Source organism: Corylus avellana, chromosome ca10 (assembly GCF_901000735.1).
Source record: "Corylus avellana chromosome ca10, CavTom2PMs-1.0".
Classification (NCBI taxonomy): domain Eukaryota; kingdom Viridiplantae; phylum Streptophyta; class Magnoliopsida; order Fagales; family Betulaceae; genus Corylus; species Corylus avellana.
Window position 1 is genome coordinate 17,324,475 of NC_081550.1, and position 8,590 is coordinate 17,333,064.

Below are 8,590 nucleotides of genomic sequence, written 5' to 3' on the forward strand. Positions count from 1 at the left end.
TGGTAATCTGGTGGGCTTTTTTATATTTTTTCCTTATCTTTATTAATGCTACAAACAAAGATAATAGTTCGATTCACTTCCCAAGCCACCTATCGAGCCATGAACTAATCGTCAGGAAATTTATTTTATTTTTTAAGACCCGTGAGATGCAAAAAATATGATGAAAGCAAAAAATCAACTACACATAAGACTATGATTTAAGTTAAGTGGTTCAGCTTAACAAACCTATATCCATTGGCATGCATAACCCGGAAAAAATTTACTATCAAAAGATGGAGTAGAAAAATAATAGAGAAAAAATTACTCAAAACCCAAAGCCTAAGACACCAAAATCTCACTATCACACAAAATAGATTATTTCAAAAGAAGAATATAAAAGACAGAAATAGAAACTCTTCTTTTACTAGAACAGATATGGCGGCCGATCTCTCTTTTTTCTCTCTCGTTGTAGCACCATTTTCTTCTTTTCTCTTGTTTTGGCTCCTCTGAAAGCAAGCAGAACAGCTCCTCTGATTGTACACAGCAACCCACCCTCTCATTATGCTGCACAACTTACGAAACTAAGAATACATTGTCGAGCGGCAGGCTTCATAAGGCTCTGATGCTCACTTAAAATTAAAGGCTGAAGTCATGTCCATTTATAAAGGATATATCAGTCAAGCAATCCATTTCTAAAACCAAAAGGAAATCCAAATACAACCCCCCAAAGGATTCTCCAACACCCGAAAGGAAAAGGAAAAGGAAAAAACTAGTGGGATCCATAAACTTGATGGGTTTAAAGACACCCACACGCCAACAATCTCCACCTTAACTTGAAACCTATCAAGTCTAATAATCACTTCTCCACCTTGTCACACATACCTGACAAAACCGCCATTAGACTAGCCGTGGTCTTTTCCTTCACAACGTTGTGTGCAATTGACTTTGACAGTGTTAACCAAACAACACCTAGCACCCCTCAATCAAGTAGGGCCCATTTGTCATCCTTGATACTATCATGTTGCTCCCTTGGAAGAGACAAATGTAATTTCCTTCCATACAGATAATCTTCAATCTGTATGTTCCAATACGCCAAAATTTGTGTCGTGGAACTTTTCGATTTTTATCTTTTCTTCTTCACTTGCCACCGCTCCCACTTGAACCAAAAAACACTGACACCAGTTGTTAGGAAATTTATCCTATTTCCCAAGACCTGTGAGATATGGAAAATAAGAAGGAAAAAAAATCAAGTTAATCAACCACACACGACATTAAGATTTAAGTGATTTAGCTTAACAAGCTTACATTCACTGGTGGAGACGACTCGAAAAAAATTCACTATCAAAAGTTAGAGTATACAAATAGTAAAGAAAAAATCACTCATAATCCAACGCTTCAATACACCAAAATCTCACAATCATACAAGAGATATTTTTTTCAATAGAGAATATAAAAGACAGAAATACAAGCTATTCTTTTGCTGGAACAAATGACGGTTAGTCTCTATTTTTTTTCTCTTTCACTATATATATCACCATTTTTTTCTTATATCTTGTTTTTGCTCCTCCAAAACCAAGTTGAACAACTTATTTGATTGTGCATAGTAGCTCACCCTTTCATTGTATTGCACAACTTACGAAACTGAAAATACGATCTTCTCTCTTGTTTTTTCTTTGCACCTACAGAACCTCTTGTCTCCCTGTGCGTTGCTCAAAAACAAGAAGGGAATACCCACCATTTTCTCTTACCGCAAAACCACAAGTTGTGAGGCTCTCAAATATTTTCTAATGTGGCTCTCACACCTATTCTCATGCGGCTGTGCCTTTTTCTCTACACACATTAAAACACAAAGACTGAATGCCTTTATATATTGGCTCACAGGGGCGGAACCAAATTTTTTGACAAGGGGGTTCAAATCTACGTAAATAAATAAATACATAAATACATATAGTTATTTTATGCACGTGTAAACTAGTGTTTATGTAAAATAAAAACAGACCGGTCTGCCCTTGGATGCTCTCTTTATAAGACCATAATTTCTCTATATATATATAAAAGGTGTAACCTGAGATTTCAATGTCCTTCTTAAGTCCATGTTTATTTAGCATAATGTACTAAATTTAATGACTTTATTTATAATGTAAGCTTATGGGTTTTACTGGCAATGTCCCGCCTTCACACCAAAAAGTGAGCCCACCAAGCACCATGTCACCCAACAAAACCATTCATAGTCGCACACAGTTTCAACTTTGACCTCAGAGCAAATGAATGAAAAAACAAAATGCAAGCCAATACAATATGCCCCCATACACAAATTACAGATATTTGACATAAATCAAATCCAATCCAAAAGAAAACCAGAACTCAAAAAAATCAAAATACCCAAAGAAAAAAATTCTTTAAGAATCCATTAAAATCCAACTCACCATAAAGCTTCTTGAGGAGCACCCAGCTAAGCCGTTGGCTTTTATCTACAGACTACACTTTTAATCCATCAGGATTCAGGAGGACCATCGTCCATCACTCATCATATTGTTTAGGCTGAGAGATTTCTTCTAGTTCAAGAGTTTTGGCTGAGATTGCTAAAGAAAGGAAAAAGCAACCAAGGAAAACATCAAGCTAAGCCAATGGTGAGATTGCGTAAAAAAGGTGGTAAGTTGCAAGTTTGAATTTATGCAGTGTAAAAACAATATAAGTGAGCAAAATTACATATGTAGTCCACTTTTAATACTATTAGATTTATAAGGGGGGAACAAAATCGTCTTTACATGCTAGTATTGAGAAGAAAAAAGCCAATTTCAAGAAGGATTTAGGAGGAAAGATGTTATGTTTGGGGGGTCCAGTGCTTCCAAAAAAATTTTTACATGGTTGTTTATGGATGTTTTTTACAACCTTGGGGTTGCCAAGGACCCCCAACCCATCTACATAGGTCCGCCCCTGTTGGCTCAAGTCGGTCAAATCCTTTTATACAAATCAGACTTAGACTTGTCTCCAAAACCAAGAGGTTAGAGTTGTCTCCAAAACCAAGAGGGAAGAGAAAAGGAGTGAGGCCCACTCATGATGGGTTTAAAGGCACCCACACGTCAACACCAACTGAATCCTTCTTTATGTCATCGACAAAACTGTTAGTCATAGAGATAAATGAATACTCATTCTCATCCCAATCATCATCATCATCAAAAACTTCACCAAGTTTCTCAAGAATATTGATTGGGTCTTTCATTTGTGTTTGGAGGAATTTATATCCATCCATCGTCATTGTATAAACCCAAAAAACACGACCATTTAAGTGATCGCCCCACAACTGACACCACTTCTATGTTGAAGAACAGCATGGTTGACTCAATATCCAAATGACATATTTTTGTAAGACTGAGATAATTTCCACAAAATTCCCACCATATTCTTGAACAATTCAAAAGAATAACATCAATATATCATGCTAATTTCCACCGTATTCCTACAATTTACTAATGAAAGAAACATAATTTAATGAACTCACCACAATAGAATGTTTGTAGCATCATTATGGCTTCAGCTATGAACATGTTTGAATCTTTCTTATGGTATAGTTCAACTTGGTCCAGGAAAGCTTCTTACTCTTCATTTACAACAAAATGATTCAAAATATGGTTTTCTCCTTAAATTTATCACTATACATGTAAATGGGAATTAGAAAGGCAACAACTATATGTATTGGATGAATAACATCATTTTAAACTTCATTAAAACCATCCCATATGAAGTCATAAAGGACATGATTGCTTTCCCAACTTTGCTTCACTGTATCTTCTACTTTTTCCATCATCGCAAATAGGTATCCTGATATTGGCCCCATCACGGTAAACTAGACAATGAGCTTAAATTATTGGCTACATAACTTGCACAACCATTTTTCCCCGCCTCCAAAATTATTCACAGTAATAACAAAATTAATGAAGTTTGCACCTCTTCAAAGTTCTACAGCCTACTTCAGATTAAGTAGCTTACCCCAATCATTAGACAACATCACAATAGAGTATTCCAAAGCTTACAATTCACTTTCCACGTCTAAAAGTGGTATAAGCAATACAAAATTAAAAGCAATACACTCTTTCTTTTTGTGTACTCTTCTTAACGGCATGTTAAGTTTCTTCTTATGAATATAGAAAACTATCAACTTCACTACTTCAATTGTATTACACGCAAAATGATGATAATGTATTTTTCTTAATAGTAATCCATTCTCATGAGTAGCACATTAGGTATGGTAAATCCAAAGATATTTTTTGGAAAGCATATACTTAATTGAACTTATCCCATCCTCAACATTATTAACGTAAGGATTTCTTTAAAATGACAAATGTCGTCGATTCGATCAATGCACACTACTTCTACTAGTGTATATGCAAAGATATCCATTGACATATTGCTCACGTACAGTAGTAAATGTGTTGTACATCAAGGTACAACCTGTTTTACCTTCACGTTTTATGACATTTGTAACATATTCCTCAACTTTTTTCTTGACATATGGCATTAAAGATGACTTGAGAGTTAATGAACTTGGTAGTTTATAACCAGTATCGTGTTCAACAATGCTACTTAGAAAATTCTTGATAATTGGTGATTGAACGGCATCACAATTAATTCCTTCTCACATGATGAACTTAGCGGATTGTTTATCCACTTACTCTTATCCTTTCTCTTACATAGATATGAAAATAAGGAGCATGAAATACTCACACTTGAGGCTTACCTCAATTTTAGCCTTCTTAGTGGGAGTAATGCCAATAGCTTGTAGTACTTCTAACTCAATATTGTGAGGTATACTTTTTGACAAATTTGAATATGGCGTCCAACAACCCTAGACAAATGTGATTCAACTCTTGAAATATTCCCAACATAACATTTTTCACTAAAGTGACAAATAAAATGAAAATTTTCTAAGTTCTTTGCATACTTCCAAAATGAATCTTTTTGTCTAACAATCCTCAATTTTTATCCTACATAAAATGGGTAACATAATCAAACAATGATGAATGAAAAAGAAATTGATCAAGAAATAAGCAAAAGAGACGATCCTCAACACAAATCAAAATCAAATCAAGAAATACCTAACAAAGATTCGAAATACTCAATCCAAATAAAATTAACAAAAATCATGCATTAACCTCTTCTTAGCAACCAAAAACCCTCTCAAACAAACTCAACTTTATCAAAAATAAACCCAACACCAAACATAATCTTCCATAACAATAATAACACTACAAAAATATAATCAAATAAAAAAAAAATACTGAACATAGATTCAAAATACTTAAACCAAATCAAAATTAACAAAAGTCATGCCTACACCTCTACTTTGCAACTAAAACCATCTCAAGCAAACTCAACCTTATCAAAAATAAATCCAACACCAAACATAATCTTCCCCAACAATAATAACACTACAAAAATATAATCAAATCAAGAAATATCGAACACATATTCAAAATATTCCACCCATATCAAAATTAACAAAAACCAAGCCTACACCTCTTCTTAGCAACTAAAAATGATCTCAAACAAACTCTACCTTATCAAAAATAAAACCAACACCAAACATAGGCCCGTTTGCTAAAAGGTTTCGTTGGATTTTCGTACTCAAAACTGTGCATTGAGTTGACATTTAACAACTACCATCAACGTAGTTGAGCTTCACATTGAGGCCATCTTTTCCATCACGGGGAGATGCAACTTGTCCAGCAAGTTAAAGCCAACCCGCAACATTACGAAAACACCCTCTATGCCTTAGACATTCTACACTTTTTTCTCAGAGTTCAGAAATTTCAAGTATGTGCCCTGTTCTCATGTCTTCTTCCTCAGTGAAGGTGAAGAAAGCAACACCAACAGCCGCACCTCCTTACAACCACGAGAATCCAAACCCTACAAGGTTGGTTGTGTTAGAATAGTAATGTGGGCATACCATGAAAGAATTTATAATGCAGAAATATAAATAAAGAGAAAGATAGACACACGATTAAGGTAAATCGACAATATGCTTATATCCAAACACTAAAGCACTATAGGCTACATTTAACTTTTATTGAATAAATATGATTGTACATAGAGCTTCATTATATAGAAGCTAAAGGGAGAGGAGCTCTTATATTTGAGCAATGTGGAACAGAACCACTTCTTGTTGTAAGGAAAGCAAAGGGAGAGACTCCTTATATAAAGAGCAAAGGGAGAGGAGCTCCCAAATACTAGCAATGTAGGACAAGCCCACATTACTATTCTAACAGGTTGATCATTCTAGTTAAATCAATCTCTTCATTTATTACATTTGTTCGGATTTAAATTTCTTATCCAGGCCAATAAATTGGGGCTGTTGGTGTTGCATGCCTGGAGTTAAAGCTTGCCTAGCAGCTCTTCACCTCCACTGAGGAAGAAGACGTGAGAATAGGGCTCTTTACTGAAATTTCAGAAGTCTCAGAAAAAAGTGTAAAATGTTTAAGGCATAAAGGGTATTTTCGTAATGTTGCGGGCTAGCTTTAACTTGCTGGAAAAGATGGCCTCAATGCGTAGCTCAGCTACGTTGATGGCAGCTGTCAAATGTCAACTCAATGCATAGTGCTGAGTGCAAAAATCCAACGAAACCATTTAGCAAACGGGGCCTATAATCTTACAGAACAATAATAACACTACAAAAATCTAATCAAATCAAGAAATACCGAACACATATTCAAAATACTATACTCAAATCAAAATTTTGGCAAGCAACGACCCATTGTTGGTGGAATTCCACAGCACTATTGGTGGGTCTTGGGTAATGTGCTATAGTAGATTTTCGAAATGATTTTTCAAAGGCTATCCCACGTATTGGTTGACGAGACCGGACAGCGAGTGCCCTTCGAACAATTTTCTGATGTGGTAATTACCCTTCTGTGGCTTGGACACCAAAAATACCCTCAGAAACTTCTCCCCAACATTTTTTCCCTCTCAAGCCAAGGATATATCTATATTTTTTTTCCTCTCAAGCCAAGCTTCTTCTTCCTCCCAAAATCATTTTCTTCCTCCTTCCCCACTGATTGGATCCCATTTTTCCCATAAATGCCAACAACATTTCCGTAGTCTCCTTCCAATTTATATAAAATATTGCACTGAGAATCATTGTTTTCGAGTTGATATCTCCATATTGAATCCTCTTCTTCTTCCTTAAACTAAATATCTGGTAAAATTATACTAAGGTTTATCTTTAAAAAAATTAGAGGAAGAAGTGTAAGCCACTAACCTTGCTCATCGATATAGGTCAGGGAGATGTCCGTAGTGACTATCTGGAGCTCTCCTAAGGCATATTGGCTTTTGTAGGTAGAGTGTTTGAAGGGAGAATAGAAGAGAATAGAGTTTGAAGGGGGAAGAGAAGAAATACGTGTCTCGAAGGAGAAAAGAAGAAAAGGAAGGAAGGAAGAAAGAGCTTAAGCAAGGGCGTTATTGTCGTTTTATGGTCATTGTAGTTGTTCAAGAAGGCTTTTTTTCCATGCCACCTACATTTTATTGTAGCCTTTCACTGACCATGAGATCTGATATATATCCATTATTACTGTCCTTCTAATAGTGTCGTGGAACCTATTTTCACCGTTGTCATTTAACAAACAACGCCTTAGCAACCAAAAGCAATCTCAAGCAAACTTTAACCTTATCAAAAGTAAAACCAACACCAAACATAATCTTCCACAGCAATAATGCCACTACTAAAATCTAATCAAAACAAGAAATACCAAAAACATAGTCGAAATACTCAACCAAAATCAAAATTAAGAAAAATCAAGCATACACTTCTTTTTAGCAACCAAAAACTATCTTAAACAAATTAAACCTTATCAAAAATAAACCCAATACCAAACATAATCTTCCACAACAATAGTAAAAATACAAAAATCAAATTAACAAAACTCAAGAATACACTTCTTTGCTACAAAAAACCATTTCAAGCAAACTCAACCTTATCAAAAATAAATCCAACACCAAACATAATCTTCCAACACGATAATAACACTACAAAAACCTCGAAGAGTTTCTCCCATTCTTTGCCTTTTTCTTCTTTCACTTTCTCAAACGATCAACCCTGACCAGTGGCAGATTCAGGATTTTCCCCCATGGGGGGCATTTTTTTATGAATAAAAAAATAAAATTAATTAAAAATATTAAAAAAATAATTAAATATAAAAAATGACAAGCTCCTATTTGTAGATATGCTTTTCAGATTTGGTTTCTATCACTAGGATGATAATCGCACTTTTTATTTCTTAAGCAAAGATCTACGAGGTTGTTTAGAACTTGATTGAAGCTCAATAAAATCGATGTTTTTCTCCACAATCTCAAATAAATACAATTATATATTTATACAAATTTACAATTAAAATATGAAACAAAAACTATATAAATTTAATTAAATATAAAAACAATTATATTGTGTCTTGTACAGTTGCACACTTGCTTGGCTGGTCTTTTTTTTTTTAAAAAAAAAAAAAAAAAAAAAAAAAACTTTTTCTTCTTATTATTTTTTTCTATTTGTCTTGTACAGTTCATTGCACCATTTGCACGGCTGGTCCCCTTTTATTTGTTCAAAGCCTTTTTTTTTTTTTTT